This window comes from Equus quagga, chromosome 5 (assembly GCF_021613505.1).
Source record: "Equus quagga isolate Etosha38 chromosome 5, UCLA_HA_Equagga_1.0, whole genome shotgun sequence".
NCBI lineage: Eukaryota > Metazoa > Chordata > Mammalia > Perissodactyla > Equidae > Equus > Equus quagga.
The window spans coordinates 103811730-103836190 of NC_060271.1; the positions used below are offsets into that span (position 1 = coordinate 103811730).

The 24461-nt window shown below is 46.4% G+C and overlaps 1 non-coding gene across 1 annotated transcript; it reads right to left on the bottom strand.

Moving 5' to 3' along the window:
* Positions 1-20556: 20556 nt before the first annotated feature.
* On the bottom strand, positions 20557-20649 carry TRNAI-UAU (transfer RNA isoleucine (anticodon UAU)). Its single transcript is given in 2 exon segments — positions 20557-20592; positions 20612-20649. It is a non-coding gene; the product is annotated as a tRNA-Ile (tRNA).
* Between the last annotated feature and the right edge of the window lie 3812 nt (positions 20650-24461).

Below are 24461 nucleotides of genomic sequence, written 5' to 3' on the forward strand. Positions count from 1 at the left end.
CGGGGTTGAAGAATAGAACATACTTTAACATTTTGTTAACTGGACTTACAACTTTTAAATATTAGACATATGGTCTGTGGGCCTCCATTCATACCCTCCCCGGGAGTGGATTTTACTAGAACTGATAAAATAGGTGCCTGGCCAAGGCAGCCCTGCAGTGGCTGGAAGAGAAGTTGGAGACTCATCAGGGCCAGAAGGAACGCCTGAGGGACAACACCAGACAAGACCAGAGAGGAATTCAGAAGTGGGGTGGGATGCTGAGAAGCCCACCTTCCCCATGGGCAGAGCCAATCACTGCTCCATTGGCCAAATCCGAATGGTCTGGCCGAGGACCAGGAGAGAGATCACAGCAGAGCTAGACTCATCCCCAGAGGCATCCTAACACCTGCCTCATGCTGGAGAGCATCACATCCTTCTGAGGCCCCAGGTCCGGCCCAGGGCTTAGTGCGAGGCTGGGAAGGGTCCACAGTCAACCAGAATCAGAGTTTGCTACTGATGAGTATCTGAGATCTATGCTTTCCACATTTATCCATTTCTACAGTTTCAAATGTGCTTCCTTTCCCCATAGTTTCCTTCTAAGTATTATTTATGAAAAGTCCTAATCTTTTCTTTGCAAAGTTGAGGTGAAAAGGATCTGTTCACACTTCCGTCAAAAGTGTAGAGTGGGCAGAAGAGAAAGGAGGATGGGGAGGTTGAGTTAAGGAGGTGGCAGCTCCCCGAAGACCAGGAAAGCCGGGATGTGTGTGTGGCCAGGATCACATGGATGTCTCAATTCTGCAAGGCTGTGCAGGTAGACGATCTGGATCCTGAGATGTGACATGTCTGGGGCCCATGTGCAACTCTCTGCCTGCCTGGGCTCTCTCCGTACTGGTCACCGTGGCTGAGACTCTCAGAACTTTCTAGGGGAGCAGACTGGGATGATGGCTGACCCTTATGCTCAGAGCTCCGGCGTGGAGGGTGCATTGCCTGGATTTGAATCCTCACTCTGCCCCTTTCTAACCTGGGGGCCTCAGACAAGTTGCCTGATCCCTTTGTACCTCAATTTCCTAATCAAAAAAGTGGGGGTGATGATGGTGATGATGATGACGATGGTGCCTGTCCCATTGGACTGTTGGGAGGATTAAATGAGTAACTCAGATAAAGTGCTCAGAACAGAGCCTGGCACGTAGGAAGTGCCAATGCTAATGTCTGCCAGTAGAGAGAACGGACCAGGAGAAAGATGGGGCAAAATGCAGACTCATGCGAGGTCTGTTTCTCAGTTAAATGCAAACACATTAAGGAGGAGTCTTCAGGTCTTTTCAGGCCAGAAGTCTTCATGTGGCTCAGAGGATGGGCCTTGGTCAGGAGCAAAGGTGTCTCCTGTGTCACACACACCCAACAGCTAAAGTCCTTTTAAAAAGATCTCCGTGAATCTGGATTAAAATTTTAGTCAGCCACCCAGGGCAAGGAACTGTGACCTTGGATGCCTGTGTGTCTGGTATGTCCTGAATTTCCATAACCTGTGCACTTAGGAAGCCTTTGTCTCCCCCACGGAGCCAACACACTGAACGTTGGACTCAGAGTTCAGACTTGAGGTTGAAGATTCGCAGAGTGACCTCAGGCACAGCCCTTCCCATCTCAGAGACTCAGCTTTCTAGCCTATAAAACGAGGGGCTGCACTAGATGGTCTCAAAGGCCCCAGCTCGCTCTACCATTCTGAGACCATGATTCCTTGCCATTCACCCAAGCCTGGCGCTGATTAAAGCCCACATCCAGCGCAATGTCCACACAGTCAGGGGCCATGGTGGGCCATCTAGGAAGCCCCTCCAGCTTGGTTGAGCGCCCTTGCCCTGCCCTTTGTGCAGAGACCTCTCCCCTAGGCCCCAGGAAGCCCAGAAGACTTCCCATTTGGGTCCACCTCAAAGCCTCTAGGTGGGGGACTCCTGGTCCTGGGATGGAGGTGAGGAACAAAACCAGGCTTAGGCAAGCACCAAGAAGTTAAGACCACGACTACTGGGCAGTATCCTGCACTCACAAAGGACAAGGGAGTGGGAAGAGGCCAGGGATCCTGAGATCTCAGACAAGGCCAAACTCGATTCAGCTTCTGGAGGTGAAGACAAGTCTAGCCTCCTCCTCAAAACCATGCTAAGCCACCCAAAAGAGCAGGGGCTGTGAACCCAACATCCACTACAACAGGCGTAGGACTGGAGCCATTTGAAAGCGCACTCACTGAGAACAAACACAACCGCATTGTGCCAGGTAGTCTGAAGGTGTGATTCAGCACGCATGTGATGGGGACTCCATGCCTTGTGACGTGTCTTATGACTGTGGAAGTGCATCCACTTGTATGTAGACAGTTTCTTCACTTCTGTGTGAAGGTCTGTGATGGAGCCTGTGTGCAAGACCATGGGTGTCTGAGAGGAAGACAGCAGAATAGCTGGTGGTTACATGTGCCGGCTCTGAGGCCAGACTGCCTGGGCTTGAATCTCAAGTTTACCAATTACCAGCTTTGTGGCCTTGAGCTGTCACCTCTACATGACTCAATTCACCTATCTATTAATCAGGATAAATAACAATGCCTACTTCATGAAGTCGTTGTAAGGATTCAATTGCTCGATCCTCTCGTATAGTGTTAGAACAATGCCTGCCGTGTAGTAAATTTCCAATAGGTGTGAGTCATAACTACTATGTGTGACTGCGTTTCCACATCTGTATGTCTTTGAGTATGAGAATGCACACATCTGGGTGTCTGTGTCTCTCGATGTGTGTTTAGATCTTTCTGTGCATCCAATGATAATAACAACAGGCTTTATTGCATGCTTACCATGTCAGGCGCGACTCTAAGAGTTGTGCAGGCCGAGCGTACGTCCAGCCACATGTGCCAGTGAGTACCTGTGAGCGTGGCCAGTCAGCCCTACCTGGTGAGACCCCCTTCCTGAGTCAGCTGTGTAAAAGATGAAGACTCAGCTGCCTGCCCACAGCACTGAAGGGGGGCAGTGAATTATACTCACCCCCTTGTACCCCCTTTCCCAGGCTCCCGGTTAGCTTGAATTGCCTGGGTCCTCTTTTCTCCAATAGGAGAGGGCAAATGAGGAGCCTGAAGAGGAGCCCACCAATCACAGCCTTCCTTTCATCCTCTGACAGCCTCGGTCTTGCCGAGGTTGCTCAGGCTGGATTCCTGGGCTGGGCCATCTTTTGACCCTATGTGCCAATTTTTTGCTCAGTGGCATCTACTTCTGACACACTATGTGTCCTCCTGGAAGGACAGAGTCTAACACAAGGAAGATAGTGAATTCTCCTCGTGGATAAAGCCTTTACATTTTACCTGCTATGTTTCCTTTGCTTCCATTATTCAATGTTAGGAACACTTCAAGCAGGAAAGGATGATATTTGAAAATGTATGAATGTGCTTCTCTTTCTTGCCTTTGTGAGTACATGACCTTCATGGCCCTTGGCCCTAGGCAGCCATCTGTGCCTGAGGAGAGCCTAGGATGAAGGTCTGACTTAGACAGAATGCACAGAAGAAAAAATGCGGTAATATTTGGCATCTGACACACAAAACAGGATTATGCGGCAGGTCTAAAGTCTTCTAAACCAGGCTATTCTCCTGAGAGCATATTTCCTGGATGCTTTCACCTCTCTCCTGGGGCGTGACTGTGGAGTTTTATGTAACAGATGCCCATGCAAGAAGAGGACATGCTTCGGTACTCTCCTTCCTGCCCAGGGGACAGTGGGAAGGGACTAGAAGGACAGCAACAAGGGGAACTCAGCAGTCGGATCTGGTTTTGCTGCAGAGAGGGAGCCCCGGAGGGAGGGCTCCTGTCCCAGTCTCGTGTCTGGAACCCCGGGAGAAAGTGGCATCCTAGGCTACTCCAGACCAACCGAACCAAACCAGCCTCTGCCTCTGACTACAGTGCTCCAGGGTAAGGCGAGGAGCCTCAGAAGTTCAGATTCACAAGTCAACTCTAATTCCCACAGGCCTGGCTGCCAAGTCTTGAGCCAGCAGGGCAGCCGGGGCCACAGCGGTCCAATGAGGAGACCCACAGGAGAGGAGGAGGCACGACTGGGTCGGGGGGAGACCCTCTGGGAGGCAGCCAGGAAGAACCTAGGTACAGTGGGCTGGTCAGCCGCGGGCACCGCGGGAGCTCTGGTCAGACCAGGAGACCAGACCATGAGTTACACAAACTCAGCTTCAAGTACAATTCGTGGCCAATGGGACAAGGGACCTTGCCAGAAAACCAGAGGACACCACATCCCAGGATCCCAATTCCTTGCTCCTGCCAGATGTCACATAAGCTGCCCTTGTCTGTCCAAATACCTCAACACCACCTTAGTGGGAGACACTGGGGAAAGCAATCTGAGAATTGAGCACTTTTATCCAAGAGAAACTAAACATCACTTAACAGGCTAAACTGTCAGGTCCCGCGACATTCAATTCAAGTCGAACATTTCATTGTTTTTCTCACTAATCATCAGGTAGGGGTTAGAGAAAGGCCGGATTAGTTATAGACTAACACGCAAGGAAATCACTTTTTTCTGCACAGATGAATCAAAGTGTGAGTTAAATTTTCAACCATGTTACACACACAAAAATAGAGGACCCACCCCTGCCCCCACCAAAATGCCGGCTGGCCTTTTCAACTAAAGATAATGACCCTAGCAGTGGACAAGTCCCGGTCTCTGGATCCCAAACTGCCGTCTCCAGGTGGTGTGGGACAGGTCGTGGCAGAGCAGCACACGGTCTCTGCCGTCCAGGCACTCACATCGGCCTTCTTGGGCTCGTGCATACAGGGTCCCTAACTCCTGGCTTATCTGTGCTTTCTTTGAGGGAAAGAATGATGTTTTAATTCTCTTTCCAGGCCCTTCCCATCCAGGGCATTCTGGCTCCCAGCCCTGGACGCTGTCTCAGAGGCCGTTCAGATCCCTCCTTCCCCTGGCAGGTGGGAATGTGGGTTGTGAACTGACTGAGGTGCAAAGTGCTACACACTGTGTGTCTGGGAGGAGGGCTGGGGTGGAGATCAGCACATGCAGAGGGCGATGCTACCACCTGCTGGAGGCCCAGGGAGACACAGCCCAGGTGGGGAACCATGTTCCACTGGCCTTGGGTGCAACCACTTCACAACCTTGCACTCAAATGATTTACTTTCTTTTTCCAGAACAGCATCTCACTATTCCTTCATTTGGTCATCTGGTTTGCTGGTTGGAGAAAGATCATCATCCCATTCTATAGATGAAGAAACTGATACCCAAGAGCTGAATGCTGTCTAAAGTCAAATGACCAGGGATGGCTTGAAGGCAACATTTAGTCTGTTGCCTCCCAGGGAAAGAGCTGCGGCCCTCCTCAGTACTCAGACTAGGGTATCCTGGGAAACAACAGAGACCTCCTTACGAACAAGGTTGATAGGGCCATCCCCAATATCCAGGGAGATGGTGTGAGGGGCAGAGGGGGCATCTACATCCTCTTGCTGGGACTGAGGCACCAAGCGGTACTAATGACCCTGTAGCTGGCACAGTGACTTTGTCTCCTAAGGTTTCACCCACAGTACCACATAGGCCATTTCAGTCCCTTGGGTGCCATTTTCTGAAATGCCACAGGGCAGGTTGGCTGCCAGGGAGACCCTGACCAATGCCTGTCCTGAGTCACTGGGCTCCGTCATGACCCAGAGACCTACCACAGCCAGGGCCACCTTGGTCTCTGTTCAGAGTTCTCAGTCTTATGGCCTCCTGGTTCCCCAGTCCCCAGGGTCTGTCTTCCAGCTCTGCGTCAGGGTCTGGAGGGCAGGACTCCCCACGTCACTCCCCACTGTCCTCCAGAATTGCCCAGATTCCCCACATTCAGTTCCTCTATGCCCTGGGCCACCTGCATCTTGGACCAGCTGACAAGTCTGCTCCATGCCCATCCCAGGTCCCTACCTCAGGGTGGGTCTCCAGGCCCTCTTCTCCAGAAGGACGGTCCACTTCCAGAGGCTGGTGCCCCTTGGCCTGCTTGTCCTGCCATGAATAACTGCCAGATGGTTCAGAGCAGGGGCTGGGGACTGAGGCCAACTGGCATCCCAGAGCTGCACCCTCAGGTAGCTACACCAGTCCTCGGCTCCGTCTGGGAATCACATCACCAATAGAAACATCTCTGAGGCACATTAGAGAGCAAACCATGAAGCCACGAAAACCGCTGAAGAAAAAGACTGTTTAACTGACCTCAGGATGGGCAATGGCTTTCCAGGCAGCGAAGAGATCATTCAGGGAAAAATACGGCTTAGTAAAGTTGAAACTTCTGTGCATCAAAAACATCTCAAAATGACAGGCAAGCAGGTTTCAGCGGAAGAGTTTTTATAACACTAAGGGTGACATTCTTAACACATTTTTTTCCACAAATTGCCTTTTCATGTCCTTGCTGCTTTTCTGTCGGGAGCATGAGGTTGTTTGTTTACATATTGAACAGGAAAGGTTGTTTATTTTTAACGCTTTGAATTTTGAACACGTGAGTGTATTACCTGTTGAATAAAAAAAGAAAAAAATGACATTTTAAATACAAATCAGACGAAATATTTTAATTGATTCTATGTGAACAGTTGATGAATGAAAATGTAATATAAAAAAAGGTTTTCTCAGGGCCAGCCCCATGGCCGAGTGGTTAAGTTCGCGCACTCCTCTTTGGCGGCCCAGGGTTTCGATGGTTTGCATCCTGGGGGCGGACATGGCACCACTCATCAGGCCATGTTGAGGCGGCGTCCCACATAGCACAACTAGAAGGACCCACAACTAAACTATACAACTATGTGCCTGGGGGCTTTGGGGAGAAAAAGCAAAAAAAAAATAAAGAAGATTGGCAACAGTTGTTAGCTCAGGCACCAATCTTAGGAAAGAAAAAAGAAGTTTTCTATGGGGAATTTCTGCCACAGGCCCCAGCCCAGAGACCAGGGAAAGGCAGGATTGGAAAGCTGACTGAGTTTGTCTCCAGCAAGCCCATCCTCTGCTTTCTGCTTCCCCATCCCACTTCGAAGCACCAGTCTTTCCCAAAGCCCTCCTGCTCTGTCCCTCCCCCGCCCCCCCATCACACTCTGCTCTCAGATGGGCTTTGCTAAGAGGCTGAGGAGGGCTCGAGAGCTGCCCCCTTGAGGAGCATCAAGGAGCAGGAGCAAAGCCGTAGCCTTCAAGCTCAGATACCATTTTGTATTCTGCATCAACACTGCTGGCCAAGCCTGCTGTTAAGTAGGTGATACCTAGCAAGTCACGATGTGGTGCTGGCATGGGCTTTGAAGAAGAGTTAAAAGTTTGTTCTTGGTGATGTTGTTGTTGGGTGAGAATCTGGAAGGCCCGAGTCCTAGGGCCTCAGATGAGTTCTTACATACAAAACAAGAGGTAACAGAACCAACTCCCAAGGGCCAGCATCCTTGGAGCCATTTTCCCAAACAGCAGGGGAAGCAGGAGTATGGAGGGGGATCTATTCTGTGGCTCCCGCTGAGGATGCTGTGTGGTAAGCAGGGGGCAGACAGGCAGATGACTGGGGGCCATCTCCTCCCCTGCTTGGGACACCCAGGACTCTTGACTCTCCTCTTTGCCTCCTGGTTCTTCCAGCACGGGCCTTCACTTGGCCAAAACAGTCTGTAGGACAGAAAAAGTGCCTCTTCCCTGCCCAAGCCCCTTCGCACTGACACCCACTATGGGGAGCAAGGCCACTTTTTCTGATGCATTCTGCGCATGCTTGGAAATGATTTGGGTCAGTGTTATAAGCCCATTATTCCAAGGACAGCAGTCCCTTCCCCTCCTTTTGACAGCTGCCCTCTGCAGTCACCCTCATTGCCAGGACTCTGCACTGGCCCAAGCCTCCTCCTCTCCAGACCTCCTGCCCTCTCGCTTCTCTCTTCTTGGCCTGGCAGAGTTCAGGAAAGGTAGAAAGCTATGGACAGGCCCCAGGTTGATCTGCAGGCTGCAGATAAAATAAGGCTCAGTGGCTGGTGCCATGGCTGGCCCTGCATGACTCCAGTGCAGACGAGTCTTCTAGGGCAGAGCCACAGCGCCACCTCGCGGTACAGGGCCATCTGTGCAGCCAGGCCAGAGCCAACCCAAGAAACCACCTGGGTGCCCCTTCCTTAACTATTTCACTGTGTAGCCACTAGGGTCTTCCCTAGATCCCAGGAGAGGCCGGCCCCCAGGGACTGAGGGAAACTGTCAAGCTGAGGTCCCAGCCACATCTCTGACCCCTGCTCCCCAACTATGCCCCCCCATCCCCACCACCGCCAGCAAAACATCTAGAAAAGGCCTGGGCTTCTGTGTCAGGCGGGCTTTGTCACTCCCATCTCCTCTGTTTGGCAGATGTCTGAGCCTGTGCCATTACATAACTTATGAGCCTCAGCGTCCTGCCTCTAAAATGGGAGCAATAAAAAGGCTGCTGAAGAACAGATTGAGTAACAAATGCCCTAGAGCAGTGGCTGGCTCATTGCAGGTGTTCGAGAAACAGTGGTTTCCTTCCCCTTCTGTCTGGTCCAGGTGCCTAAGAAACCCAGACGTACTCCAAGGCAGGGCTGAGGGGACAGTCAAAACCCAGAGCCTAGGATGGGAAACGTTTCTACCTCAGCCCCTCCAAGAACCCATTCCAAGCTACTTCATCCGCCTGTCGTCTGCCTCTTTGAACCCCTTCGGTTTAGGGTGACCAACTCACCCTGTTTGCCAGGGACTGAGGGATTTTCAGGGAGTGAGGGGCCATCAGTGCTAAAACTAGGCTGTCCCAGGACAACCCGGATGAATTGGTCACCCAGTTCTTGCCTTTCCTCATAGTCTTGTTCTAGGACTTCACAGAATCGCTGGGCCCAGGAATATACATTCTAACACTCCCCAGGTGATTGTTATAGACACCCAGTCCCTGCCCCACACCCTCTGTTTGTGTTTTCTCATTGGCTTCTGATGGGAGCACTGCTCTTCAACTAGGCAAGAAGCCACCTGGGCACCTCACACACTCAGTGATGTGACCTTGGAAAGACTCTGAAGGACTTTCTAAAAACCAGGCTCCAGACCTGAATATACAAAGTAAACCAGCAGCATCAGGCACATGTTCTCTCTTCAGCTTTAGAGTTTGAGCCCATGTGTTGCTGCTCTATTGTTCTTCCATTCATTTAAGAAGTATTTGCTGAGCACCTATTGGCTTGGCACAGTTGGAATTTATATCCTAATGATGGGAGATAAACAATTGTCACTTGTATAAGCATGATAATTTTAGATAGTAGTAAATACCACTATACTACGTGCAAAGACATCTCTAAAGAGGTGATATTTGACCAAGCCCTGAAGGTTGAGGAGCCAGCCACCCTAAGATTTGGGCAAGGCTGTTCCAGGAGAAAGAATGGCCATTGCAAAGGCCCCAAAGCAGAAACAAAGAATAGAAAGACTACAGCGGCTGGTGCATAGCAAACCAGGACAGAGTGACAGGAGCTGAGGTTGGAGAGGTGGGCAGAGGCTACTGCAATAGTCCAAGCAGGAGGGGACAGAAACTGCAGAAGAAGAGAAGTGCCAGGATTCAGGATACATCCTGGAGGGCATCACAGGATTTGCTGATGGATTAGATGTAGGGGGAGCAAAAGGGTACAATAGAGGCTGCCTGCCAAGCTTTTCACTTAGAACTAAGCGAACAGATGAAAGGACCATTTTGTGGGATGGGAAAGACTAGGGGGGAGCAGGTTTGGGAGGGGAAAAAAGTCAAGTGTTGTGCTTTGAAAGAGTCCTCCAAGGGGAGATGGCAAGTATGCTGAGGGAGAGGGCTGGGCTTCATAAAAAGGCACAGGGGAGTGTCTAGTATCTTTATCCCCAGGCCAGTTTAATAGTTTGAAAGTTTACAGTAATTTTTAGTTTGGCCAGAAATGGATGCTGCCTTTTCCTTCTGAAAGGAATTCTCATTAAGAAATTTGAAAAATTGGTCATCAGAGTAAAATGATGTTTTGTACAATAACAATTGCATTAGTCAAGACCCCTGTTGATTAGTGACAGAAACCCAAGTCTAACTGGCTAAGGCAAAAGGACACTTCTTTGGCTCACATTATCAGACCACAGAAAGAGAATTTGTGAGGCTAGTCTTAAGAATCAGAGACTCACACACTTTCAGACCTCTCTCTCTTGTGCCTGCTTCTCACTAAATGTAGCCTTCATTCTCCCCGGCCACATAGCTCAACTAGAAAGATACGTGCTAGAAAGATACGTGCTGGAAGCTGCAGGAAGCTCTAAATTTATATTCTTTATGTTTCTAAACAGAAAGAAGAAAGAATTCTTCCCAGATAGCTCAAGATAGAAACATCTCATGGAAGGACTCTGGTTAATTTTGAGTCACATGCCCATCTCTGAACACACAGTGTGTAGTGTGGGCAGGAGGATGATGTGGTATGACCGCCCTGGGCTGGTCCTGTGCTCCCAGCGTTCAGAGGGGCTTAGTATGTTACCAGAAGAAAGGGGAAATAGAGACTGGGAAGATCATGGCAACATCTGCGGCACAATGTTACTTTTCTGCAAACAGAACGAAGAATCTTACAGCTAAAAGAGATCTTAGAAGCCTCACCAACCTCCCAACCAACACAAGATTCTCTTCTACAATATCCCGGCTTCTGCTCCATCACTTTTAAAGCCGGGAAATACACTCTTTCACCAGTCAGCTCATCCCCTGTCTCAACAGCACTAATCATTTACAAAATAAATTTGCTTCCTTGTCGTCATCACCCACGGGCTCTAGTTCTAAGTTCATGTTCTTTCCTCTAGGTCAACACTGAGTACGTCTACTCCTTTCACAAACATCTGAAAGCAGCTCATATATCCCTCTTTAGCCCACTCTTCTCCAGGATCCATATTCCTTGTAGTTTCTCAACTGTAGTCTCCATGGATGGTGTATTGTTATGGAAAGTAGCGGGGCATCTAGTCCCGTGGACCGTTAAGGTCAGGGTTGTAGTATCCAAGGACTAAGTGTGAAAAGGCAAGGAACCAGTGGAAGGAGGAAAACTTCCCCGCCTCCCACCCCCCAGGCTTTCCCACAGCATGGACTCCACCCCAGCCGGCGGCCTGTGCTCCCAGAGGGCCAACCAGCCAGCAGGGAGCGTAAAAACACTTCAAGAGGATTCAGCTTTACAGTTTAAGTTAAAAAGAAGAAGAAAATAGACAAGACAAAAATAAATTTAGAAGAAAAAGTTAAAAGAAGGCTAAGAGGAAATAAATGAAAAGACTAAGGAGCGAGGAAAAGGTGTAATGAAAGTTTTAAAGGGAAAGAATATACTCATTAACAAAAGAGTGTTTAAAGGAACGAAATGGTTGAGACAACAAAATTTTTAAAAAATAAGTATAATTAGGAAGTATTCAGATAATTAAATAATAATCAGTTAAATAAAATTAAAAGATTCTTTAAATGACTTTAAACATGATAAAACTAAAAAATAAAACAGAAATAGGTTAAGCTGAAGGCAGCAGAGCAGAGCCCAAGGGCCAGAAGCGCCAGGCAGGGCTGCGTGGGGAGCCTCCTGGGCTTTTTCTAAGCCTGGGGTGCTCTTCAGGGCTGAGATCCTCAGCCAACCACGCCTGTGTCAGAGCCTCCAGTAAGTCCTTCCTTAAATATCTCTCCAGAAAAGGCATCAGTGGTGCCTCCCCAGGAACTGGAGGACATGTCATGCCCCATCCAGCATCAGTCGGCCCAGACTCCTCAACCGTGGCTCTTATGATGTGGATTCCAGAGGCCTCATGCTCATGGATTATCACATCAGAAACCCTCTTTAGAGGTGATTTCACACACCTGGAAAATTTCATATATATATAATATTTATATTATATGTTATATATAACGTTATATATATAACGTTATATATGTTATATGTAACATTATACTTAATGTAAACTATTATATACATAATTATATATAATTATATATATTTTATAGATATGTCTCCATCCCATGGACCAGGAATCCCACATCTAGAATCTATCTCAAAGATATACCAGCAAAATATTCAAAACGAGGGGCCGGCTCCGTGGCCTAGGGGTTAAGTTTGGCTTGCTCCACTTCGGTGGCCGGGGTTTGGTTCCCAGGTGCAGACCCACACCACTCATCAACGGCCATGCCGGGGCAGCAACTCACATACAAAATAGAGGGAGACTGGCACAGATGCTAGCTCAGGGCAAATCTTCCTCAGGAAAACAAAATGACGTGAACAAATTTGCGGCACTATCTACAAAACCAGAAGACTGGAAATAATCCAAGTGTCCCTCAGGAGAAGGATGGTTGACTAAACGGTGGTACACCCACAGGACACCCACACGAACAGACTACTCGCAGCTGCGATAAGAAGCGAGGGAGAGCTCCATCTGCGACTTTGAAACAATCTTCAGAACATACTGTGAGTGAAATCAGCAAGGAAGAGAACAACTTTTGGATAAGAAGGAGAGGAAGTGGAATACACACGTGTGTATTCGTGTATATTTTTTAAGATAAACAATAGAAGGATAAACCGAAAAAAGTAATTTTTAAATTATTACCTGTAGAGAGAAGGAGGAAGCGGGATTAGCGGACAAGGATACAAACTGGACTTCTCTGAATAAACCTTGTTTATAGTTTTCACTTAGGAAGCATGTAAATATTTTAAATAAATAAATCAAAAAGAAAAAAAAGGAATCCCTAAAAATGTGAAACAAACTGAATCAAATGACATTCATTGTGTATCGTTGGTAACACAGCCATACATAGAAAAATTACTTTGACTTTAAAACAATACTTTGAATACTGCGTTTTGAATATAAACTTAAGAACAAAAGCGATCACAAAGAAATCTTAAACTGCAATCAATAATCTTACTGTTAGAGATAATAATGATGTTATTTTGAAACTATTGTGTGTATAGTAGAATAAATCAAATAAGTTATTAAATAATTATATAAGAATTGTAAAGAACTAGTATTTTTAGAGCAAGAGAAAAGAGATCCAAATGTAAAATTGAAGGGCATGAATTTTGTAATCTTAAATTTGAATTGGAAATATCACTATAAACTCAGGCTTTATTTTTCTCTTTTTGAAAAATATGCATTTCCTAGTTCTGTCCACTGGAAAATCCTTGAAAATATGACAACCACAGAGCAGCAGTAAGAAACTCTATCACACAGATTGTGTTCTCCTAAATAACATTTCCCAAAAAAAAGAACCAGGCTCCTGGGAGAAATGGCTGACTCCAGGGTCAAAGGAAGAAAAGTACAAAGCACATTTTGGAATATCTTGTCTTGCTGGGAACAAGGAGAATATCAAAGATCTAAAATTATGTCAAAATGACCCCAGAGCCAACTTGATGGAACTTTCCCTGGCCAAACACGGGACAAATCGAGCATCAGCAACGATAACAGGATCCAATGAATCAAGAGAACATAACAGTCCCAAACATGTATACAGCCAATAACAGAACTTCAAACTACGTGAAGCAGAAAAAGGTAGAACTAAAAGGAGAAATAGAAAAATCTACCATTGTAGATGGTTATTTTCATACTCTTCTCTCAATGATAGATAGAACAAGTAGGCATAAAATCAAAGATACAGAAGACTTGAACCACGCTATAAACCACCTTGATATAACTGACATTGACAAAACACTCTGCCTGACAACAGCACAGTACACATTCTCCTTAAGTGCATCAGAATCAAATGGAAAGTGGGAAAACAATAGAGAAAACCAATGAAACCAAAAACTGGATATTTGAAAAGATAAATAAAAGTGAAAAACCTCTTATCAGATTGATCAGGAAAAAAAAAGAGAAAAGACACAAATTACCAACATCGGAAATTAGACGGGACATCACTATGGATCCTAAAGACAAGAAGGGACTATCATGAATAACTTCATGCCAATAAATTCAACAAATTTAATGAAACAGGCAAATTTCTTGAAAGACACAAAATACCAAAGCTCAGAATACACAGGTAACCTGAATAGCCCAATATCTGTTCAAGAAATTGAAGCTGTAGGGTTTAGAAAAAAATCTTCCCACACAGTGCCTCACTTGTGAATTCTGCCAAATATTTAAGGAAGAAATAGTATGAAACTTATACACTGAAAACTACAAAACATTGCTGAAAGAAATTAAAGGGCTAAGTAAGTGGAGAGACATACCTTGCTTATAGAATGAGAAGTCTCAGAATTGTTAAGGAAGCAATTCTCCTCAAATTGATCAATAAATTCAACAGAATTCTTATAAGCCCAGAATGTTTTTATAGAAATTGGCAAGCTGATCCTAAAGTTTATATGGAAATGTAAAGGACCTAAAATGGCCAAAATAGTTTTGAAAAAGAACAAAGTTGGAGGATTTACACTATCTGATTTCCAGACTTACAGTAATCAACACAGTATGGTGCTGGCATAACACCACACTGCCATACAGGTCAATAAAATAGAAAGAGAGTCCAGCGAAAGACCGACACATTTATGGTCAATTCATTTTTTTTTTTATTGAGTTATTGATAGGTTACAATCTTGTGAAATTTCAATTGTACATTAATGTTTGTCAGTCATGTTGTAGGTGCATCACTTCACCCTTTGTGCCCACCCCCCACCCCACCTTTCCCCTGGTATCCACTAAACTGTTCTTGGTCCATAGTTTTAAATTCCTCATATGAGTGGAGTCATACACAGATTATCTTTCTCTCGCTGGCTTATTTCACTTAACATAATTCTCTCAAGGTCCATCCACGTTATTGCAAATGGAATGATTTTGTTCTGTTTTGCAGCTGAGTAGTATTCCATTGTATATATGTACCACATCTTCTTTATCCATTCGTCTGTTGATGGGCACTTAGGTTGCTTCCATGTCTTGGCTATTGTAAACAGTGCTGCAATAAACATTGGGGTGCACAGGACTTTTGGGATTGCTGACTTCAAGCTCTTTGGATAAATACCCAGTAGTGGGATGGCTGGATCGTATGGTAGTTCTATTTTTAGTTTTTTGAGGAATCTCCATACTGTTTTCCATAGTGGCTGCACCAGTTTGCATTCCCACCAGCAGTGTATGAGGGTTCCTTTTTCTCCGCAACCTCTCCAACATTCGTTGCTATTAGTTTTAGATATTTTTGTCATTCTAACGGGTGTAAGGTGATATCTTAGTGTAGTTTTGATTTGCATTTCCCTGATGATCAGCGATGATGAGCATCTTTTCATGTGCCTATTGGCCATCAGTATATCTTCTTTGGAGAAATGTCTGTTCATGGCTCCAGCCCATTTTTTGATTGGGTTGTTTGATGTTTTGTGGTTGAGTTGCGAGAGTTCTTTATATATTAAGGATATTAAGCCTTTGTCAGATATATGACTTGCAAATATTTTTTCCCAGTTAGTGGGTTGTTTTTTTGTTTCAATCCTGTTTTCATTTGCCTTGAAGAAGCTCTTTAATCTGATGAAGTCCCATTTGTTTATTCTTTCTATTGTTTCCCTTCTCTGAGAAGGCAGGGTGTCCGAAAAGATCCTTTTAATACTGATGTCAAAGAGTGTACTGCCTACGTTTTCTTCCAGAAGCCTGAAAGGTCACCTTTAGGTCTTTGATCCATTTTGAGTTTATTTTGGTGAACGGTGAAAAAGAATGGTCAATTTTCATTCTTTTACATGTGGCTTTCCAGTTTTCCCAGCACCATTTGTTGAAAAGTATGGTCAATTCATTCTTGACAAGGTGTCAAGACAATGCAATCAGGAAAGGATACGCTTTTCAACAAATGGTGCCAGAACTGGATATCCATACACATACATAAAAGTAAGATCTCTACTCCCATCATACACAAAAATTAACTCCTAAATGAGAGAGCTAAAACATAGACTAAAATGATGGTGACTTTGGGTTAGGCAAAGATTTCTTAGATATGGCATCAAAGATATTATCCATAAAAGAAAAAAATTATTGATAAATTGAACTTGATCAAAATTTTAAAAGTTTGCTCTTCAACAGACACCATTAAGAAAATGAAAAAGCAAGCCACAAACTGGGAGAAATTATTTACAAAACATATATCCAACAAAGCAATTGTGCATAGAATAAACAAAACTCTTACAACTCAATAATGAAAAGACAAACCACCCAATAAAAAAGGTAAAAGATCTGAATGGATAATTCACCAAAGAAGATATATGAATATCTAATAAGCATTCAAAAAGCTACTCAACATCATTGATGCAATTCGTTGTATGTCAACTATAATTCAAAAAAAATGTGAAAAATAAAATTAATTGATCACCTTTGGGAGTTGTAAGGGCATCAACTCATCATTCTAAAAATTAGTAGAAAACAAAAAAAGTCAAGCAACATTGTCCAGGCTTTTCTATGTGAATTGTGCTTTAGGAAAACCAAATAGTCAATGGAATAATAGAATTAGAAAACCACTATTGTGTAATCCTTAATAAAATAACAAATCTAACAAAGAGCCTCAATGGCTGCTAAAACCATCAGGTTAGAGGCTGATGTGGAATTTCATAACGGATGTATTAGGCTGACCACATCTGAAATCACCAGTAAAATGAATATCAGTAAATGTGGAACAACCAGACACATACTTCCTCTTGTGATGCAATGGTACATAGTACCACCGATAATACATTTTTGGGAAAAAAAACTTTTAATCTGAATATTATCAAGTTTCTAGATCTAATTGTCAGAAGGGATTGAAGAACATGTTAAAGGATGCCTTGAGGATGCAATTAGCTAAATTATGTGGGAAATTCTACAGATCAACAAATAAATATCATAAAAAGGAGTTGGGAAAGAGGGAACGGGTACAAATTAAAAAGCAACGAAAGCTGTATCGATCAACCGCAATGTGTGGGCCTTGTCTGGATCTGGATTCAAACAAACCAACTGTAAAAATACCTTTCAGAGGTAAGTGTGGAAATTTGAGCACAGACTAGATATTAGATGATGCAGAGGCAATGTTATGAATCTTTTTAAGTGTAATGATGCGTGGTTATGCTTTTTTAAAAAGTAGTTACCTGTTGGGTATACATACTGAAGTATTTACAAGTTAAGTTAAACTATATCTGGAACTTCCTTTAAAATATTCCAGTGATGGCGCAGGGGCAGGGGAGAGTGCTGTGGGAATGATATCGATGAAACAATGTTGACAATTCTTGAAAATCGTGATGGATGGATACATGGGGGTTAAATATACTATTTTCTCTACTTTGGGGTACGTTTGAAATTTTCCATAATACAGAACTGGGGTTTTGTTTGCTGAATTTTAAGTGGGCTGTGTTCTGACCTGCCAGAGCTCAATAGGAGTATTCCCTCCCTTTAACCACCCAGAGGCCAAGCGCTCAATATCTGCGGGGTGTGCATGCGAGAAATGAGTCAGATTAAGAAAACAGCAAAGCAAGCTGGTGAAGCAGTTGCAGCGGGCACCCGCCTCTGTGTTGGGGATTAACGGAGAGTTGTGGAACAGAAGATCACATGCCCATCCAAACAGGGTAGCCAATGTTGCCATGTGGGAATAAGGGCCCCAGAGGACCAAATCTTCTAATTTTTCATTAGAAACTTGAAATCTGGGCATTTCAGTAAAATCTCCCCATATGTGGGCAAATGATTACAAATTTTTCACACACTTTGCAAGTCAGTGCTAGAAAGCTAAACAAAACCTGTCTAGAGGCTAGATTTGTTCCACAGACTGCTGTGTTGTGATCCCTGACACTACACCATGTAATGCATTTTATAGTAATGCATTAATAATTGGTTGACATTCCTAGCAATTGGGTCATATGGCTGGATAACTGAGGTTGGTTGCATCCATCTGAAGTCCCCAAACCCTTTACAAGCAAACAGCTGTCAAGCCAGGCATCCCCCACACTGAACTCTGAACTGAACACAGGCTCACAATCATCTCTATCAAATTGCATCTTGTCGTGTGTCACAAACACTTGTCTCTGGATTGACTCTACTCTTCCTCCAAATTCTACTGAATCTGCACTCCCTTCTGGCTTTGTATCACACAGTGTTCACAGCCTTTCTTCATCCACGCCATCTACAAAGCTAACATCCACCTGGGGTGTCAGACTTCTCTCCTGCCAGGTATCTGCAGCTACTCAGCTATAACTTCACCCATCCTTCCAAGTTCGTCCACCTCATGTTTACCCACCTTCCTCCTTGAAGCCACCATACATTATAGACAGGCCTAACCCACGAATCTTGTGGTGACAATAATGCCACCTTACATCTGTATGGTACTTTATGGTTTTTAAAACATTTTTCCAAAATTTTCTGACTTGATCTTTATCACCCATCACAATCTTAAAAAAATCCTATCAATATCACATTGTTAAAATCTGCCAGTAGTCTGTTTGTTTATTTGTAACTCACTAATAATTTCCTAGCTGGGGATTTCTAGATTATGTAGACAAAGGGCAACTAAGTTAGCTTCCTTCCTTCCTATCTCACCATCCCACAAGAAAAATAGTTCTCCAAACCACCACCATTCCAGCAACAGCCAACAGGGACAGAAACAAGATTGAAGAGGAAGAATGTTCTAACTGTGAGAGTTGACAGAAAATGGAATGGTTTGCCTTGTGAAGAAATGAGGTTTTGATGCTGGAAGTTTTCAACTAGGAGCTGGGGTTTTGTAGAAGGGATTCCAACGTGGATAGGCAGTTGGGCAGATGATCTCTCATTCATTTGTTTCCATCCATGTGGGGAAGCTGCTCTGTGCTCAGCTCTCAGGAGTACCTGACCAGTTCTTGTAGTGAGCAGACTCTGAAGGGCAGAAGCCTACACTTGGTGAGGTTTTATTGCTTTGTACATTTTAAAATTAATTCCCTTTTTAAAGCAGTTCTCAGCAAATTTTCTTTTAAAAATGCCAAACTTTTCTCCATTGTTCAAGAAGAGAGAGAATCCATACAATGGAATACGGTTCAGCCATAAAAAGAAACGAAGTACTGATACCAGGTAGGATATGGGTGAATCTTGAAAACTCAAAGACGCCAGTCACAAAAGACCACGTATTATATGATTCCATTCATATGAAAGTCCAGAATAGGGAAATGTATAGAGACAGAAAGTAGATTAGTGGTTACTTAGGGCTGGGGTGGGGGGCCAGAGGGGTGATAGCTAAATGATACAGGGTTTGTTACTGAGGTGATAAAAATGCTCTAACACTGACTGTGGTGATGGTTGCGCGCATCTGTGGATATGCTAAACTCCATTGAATTGTACACTTTACATGGGCTAATTGTATGGTATGTGAATTATATCTCAATAAAGCTGTTTTTTTTTTTTTAATTAAGCGAACTTTTAAAAAAGTTGGATAGATTTTTGTCCCAGGCTTTGGCTAGATTTCTAAAGGGAGCTCTCCCTGCTGAGGATAAGCCTGTGCGAGAGGCTCTGGTCGGGGGAGGAACTGGCCGCCAGGTTAGGGGAGGGGGGTGGAGTTTCTCACATTTCAGTCGCCTTGAGGCCCCCCCCATTCTGAATCCGGGGCTGGGGTTAGTAGCCAAGGGGACAGACAAGGCTCCACCCTCAGCCCACTTTCTCTGAGCTTTCTAGGTCTTGCTTCTCACCACTCCTGGTAGTATTTCCACCCCAGGTTTTAACTACTAGCACTTCCATAAAAACAGCTGAAACCACTCTTTTGGGAGAACGCGCCCGGGAGGCCTCTCACCCCAACTAAACTGGTTCCCTGCTTCGTCCACACCTCCTGGGGATGTGATGCACCCCCTCATCCTTGTCAACTCAGCCCCCGCGTCTCCGAGGGGTGTTCCTGTGCTGGCTTCAAAAACCAGCTGGCCACACGGGGGGAGGGAGGTTTTCTGGCCCCGGGAGGTCTTCTGAACCTGGGATTTGAGGCATGCATGAAACGACACCCGCCACTCAAACATCACTAGAAGACGTCTGCTCTCCGTTTTGCCAGTGAATTCCACCACTCCAGACTGACACCGGGGAGAAGAGGCGCGAAATGGGGAGGGGAAACGCCCTAGGCAATTTCTCAAACTCTGCAAATCCGCCCAGGGAGGCCCGGGTGTCTGGGTATGGGAGAAGGGGGTCTAGGGGTCTCTGCAGATCTGAGGGAGGGGGTAATGACTAGTTATTACTAGTTTAGGAAGGGAGCGGCTGCTGCACTAGCGCCCCCGCGCCGGGCCTCGGGCCCCAAATCCCGCGAGTGGTCGCCCAGCTCGGGCCCCGCCACCCAGCGCGCGCCGCGCCGCACCCTGCCCTGGGCAAGGGGCAGCGACCGGGAACCCGGGCCTGGTCGCGGCGCCGGGAGCTCGGACACGCCCGGCGTTTTCGATCTCGATGCCCAAGCAGGGCCCCATCACCGCTGCAGCGTCTTGGGACCTCCCGTCCGCATCCCCGGGACTGGGTGTCGTTAAAGGAAACGCCTAGGAGGAGAACTAGGAGGGAGCAGTAGGTAAACGTCCGGGTTCGACCGGCTGGATGGTGCGAGAGAGCAACAAGTCGCTTGGAAAGTGGGTAAGAGGCTCCACTGCGAGCTGCTTCCTGCCTGCGGCGGAGCGGGACGTGCGCGCAGAGAACTCAGAGACAGGAACTGAGAAGGCTAAAGAGAGACTAACTCGGTCCCTTGGGCAAGGAGATAAAAGGAAGGTCCGGTACCCAAAAGGGACGTGCTCCAGGTGAGGCTCGAACTCACAACCTCGGCATTGCTCTGCATGTACTGCTGTATAAGTACCGCGCGCTAACCGATTGCGCCACTGGAGCTCCGCTTAGCCGGCCTCGCGATGGTTCTATCAGGGTTCACGCAGGCCCGGTGCGGGCCTTCGCGGAGCATGCGCACCCGTGGCTCCGGGCTCGGCGGGAACGAGCTCCGGCCTCCAGCCTCCTACAGCTTCCAGCCCGGCGGCCCATGCCGAGTGAGCCCGGGCATCCTGCGCGGTCTCCTCGGGGATGGGGATCCGGCTGGCAGGGCCGTGACAGGCGGGCCACTGGAGCCTTGGAGAAAACGCAGCCCGCCTCCCCGGCAGCGCGGGAGGGGCAGCCCCGGCCGCCCCGTCTGCAGCCGCCTCCGCGTCCTCCGTGGAGCTTCGCCTCCCGGGCGCGGGCCCCGCGAGGAGGGGGCCTGGCCCAGGGACCGGGCGGCGGCCAGCGGGCGGGCTTCGCTGCGGGGGTGCCGCGGGCCGGAGGGTGGGGCCGGGCGGGGCGGCCTCGGCTCTCCGGCCGCAGATGCCGCCGCGGGTCCAGGAAGCGGGAGGACGCAGCCTACACGCCCCGCGCCGCCCTGCAAGTCGGCGGGAGCGGGAAACCCCTCGAATGAGCGAATCCGGCGCCTGCCAATGGGGCGGCCGGGGAGCGCCGGGCCGGGGGCGGACCGAGGGCGGCGACCGAGCTCCACGACCGGACAGGGCGGGGGTTTCAGCAGCAGAGCCTTGCGTACCCCCGTTTTTCCGCGGCCCTTCTTCCGTCGTGAGCGGGGTGCCCGGAGCGCTCCAGGCGGGAGGGGTGTCCTCAAAACCGCGCCAAGCCCCGGGCATTCCGGGGACATCTCGATCGCCCGGCCCTTGGGAAGGTTGCAGGCTAAGCCCCTGCGCGTTTTGTTGGGCCACATCGTGTTTGTTTTAATTTTAAAACTAGTTCCTAGTATTTAAAATCAAGAGGTCTCATACAAGTATCTGGATATCCATCTCTTTTTTTATAAACCAGAAAATATAAACACGGTACCCAGGGCCGAATCATGACTGTCCTGTGCTCTAGGCACTTTGTTTTCGTGGGCACCTTCCTCCATTTAAAAAAAAAAAATCGTTTTCGTTATATTTTACTACTGCCAAATAAAGACAGATATAATCCAGGCTGGATTTATTGTTACATTCATTATTACTATATTCATTTTTTCTCCTGATTTGAAAAGAGTTTAAAATGTAAACATTTTTGCAGGCTCTAGGCACTGTACTCCCTGTACCTAACTGATAACTCTCCCCGGAGACTGCATCCCCTGGGAGGGTAGCTGCGGCCACCTCCACACAGTGCCCGCGGCCCCCTCGGTCTCTTCCTCCAGGGTTGCCTCACTCGGTTGTCTCAGGGGCCTCTGTTGGCATGTTGGTCACCCTGTTTGGTGACCTCTGCTTTCCTGGGAGAGCCAGAAGAGCAAATAACAGAACACTGGTAATAGATTAGGGGAACTGGCATGAGCAAGCGATGGGTGCAGAATAAAGATTATGTAGGTAGTCACCTATCCGATGGGCACTTGTCCACAGTAACAGGTTGTGTTAGGGTGACCGGCAGTAGCATTGCAAAAAGCCTTGAAATTTGAGCAGAAAAGATTAGAGTGATGAGGCGGACCATGAGGAGCCAGCGACAGGTTCTGTGTAAGGCAGGGGCCTCCTGAGGGTGGTGTTTTTAGGAAACTCAATGCCACATACAGATTGGGGTTATCCACCCAGCAAAAGGAGGTCTGTGCGATTTTCCGGATGATTTTGTAAACTATGAGAGACACACATCCAGAGCAAGAGTTCAGAAAGAGGATGGTCAACACTCCTGCAAGATCCCATCAGGCACCACCAGCCAGGTGGTGGATGCAGCGCTGTTTACAACCGTGCTAGCACTGGGGCTCCTTGGAACATGCGTGGGTGAGTCCAGGGTAAATCAAGGGCAGCAGAGAGTGAGCCTTTGAAATAAGTCCCTCCCAAAAGTTGGAACCTTTACCTGTAAAGGTAAATGCATGGTTTTCCCCCCTAAATTGAAAGGAGTTAATTTCCTGATAAACAAGAAAGTAAGTTGTGGACCCATACACAGTGTGTTCTCACTCCCAGTAGCATTTGCAGAATCTGCTCTTCCTCCCTCCTGAGCCCCTCAGGTAGAACCCACCTGGTGAACTGTGAGCAGCAAAGTTGGCCCCTGGTGGTCCAGCTTCCTTTCACACTCCCCGCATTCATGGATCTACTCCTTTATTAATTCAGCAGATATTGACTGATCCCTGGTTTCATGGCAGGGGAAGGCAGCACCTCATGAAGCCTTTGGGAACTAAAATAGCTTAGTCCTCAAGGAAATTGGGGCTCTAAAGGAGGAACCTAGTGCGAGCAATGCTCAAGGTGGAGGGGGGCCATGTCAGAACCTCTGCCACCAGAGAGATGTTCCAGCCAAGGAGAAGTCTCCTGAGACCTTCAAATCACAACTTCATATAGACTGACTCTAAAGAGCAGTGAATTAAGAGTCTGAGCTGTGGCCCTCCCTGGCTGTGTGACCTTAAGTAAGTCTCTTACCCTCTCTGGGCCTCAGTGGCCTCATTTATAAATTGAGGGATCTAGACCAGATAAGAGCTTTCTAGCCTATCTCAACTGGAGAGCTCCTTTCACCATGTACACTCTTGCCAACACCTTGAGATTATTTAATCACTTAATAATTTGTGCGATCTGTAATACAGAAGTGATTTTTAAAATAAAAAACTTTAGATACATGTATAATTTTAAAACAATCTTGAGTAATACCCATAATATAAAAAGACTAGCCTCAACCTTTTTCCATTTACCATGTAATGCAAAATGTTTAATTTAAATTAATTGTGTAGAGGAAAAGCATGCTTTGTTAAATAACTTTTAAAACAACATATATCATATTTGGTATTGGGACAAATGTATATTAAAATGTATGAAATTTAATGATTCATTGTAGCATCAAAAATAGACAAAAACTGCTTTCCTAAGTGAATGTTTGGAATTTTTGCACTTTGAAAAAAACCAGTTTATTTTTATTACTCTCATGTTCTTGTGTCTAAATGATAAAACAGAGTTCAGGCTGCTATATGAAGGCACCGTTCTGCAAATAACACCAAGTGGGAATGGCTGGTCTCTAGTCTTATTAATGAAAGGCTGCATTGGATATAATGGTCACTGTATTTCCTCTTTTTAGCTTTGGTTTCTGACATACAAGAGACATCAGGGTGAGCCAGATGAACATTTTGATTAGCTGAATGCAATTTGCACATCTAGTGACTGATCATCTTGAGTCAAATTTGTAGAATTTTCATTTTATGGTCTTCCTTTACTTTATTTCAGCAAACATTTTATATTTTCTATCTCTAGCCAGCATTCCATTATGGGTACATATTAAGCAGTATATGGCTAAAAAATGTTGCTATAGAGCAGTCAAAACCCACATAGGAACCACCTGAGCAGCTGAGTCACAGACGGGCGCGCGCACACACACACACACACACACACACACACACACCGCTCCCCGCCCCCCCCCCCCACTTTCAGGGACTGCGGCAGATGCTGGTCAACATGCAGTCAGACGCTCCCAGAGTGATCCCATTTTAATGGGCAAGAGGTTGTCTGAAGAATTATCTTAATTATTATTTTTCTAAATAGAAGTCTAAAAGATGTCACTGCCACCTGTAGCAGTTCAGACCATCTTGAACGCCTCTCAAAACCCCTGGGATTAAGCAGCGTCTAAGATCCCTTCCTACCCTAATAAACCACGATCCTCGCCAGCCCCATGTGGGGAAATGACCCTTTATTTTCCCTTAGGAGGAGAAAGACGTGTGGGTCCCAAGGCCCAAGTTCTAGGGAAGTGTGATG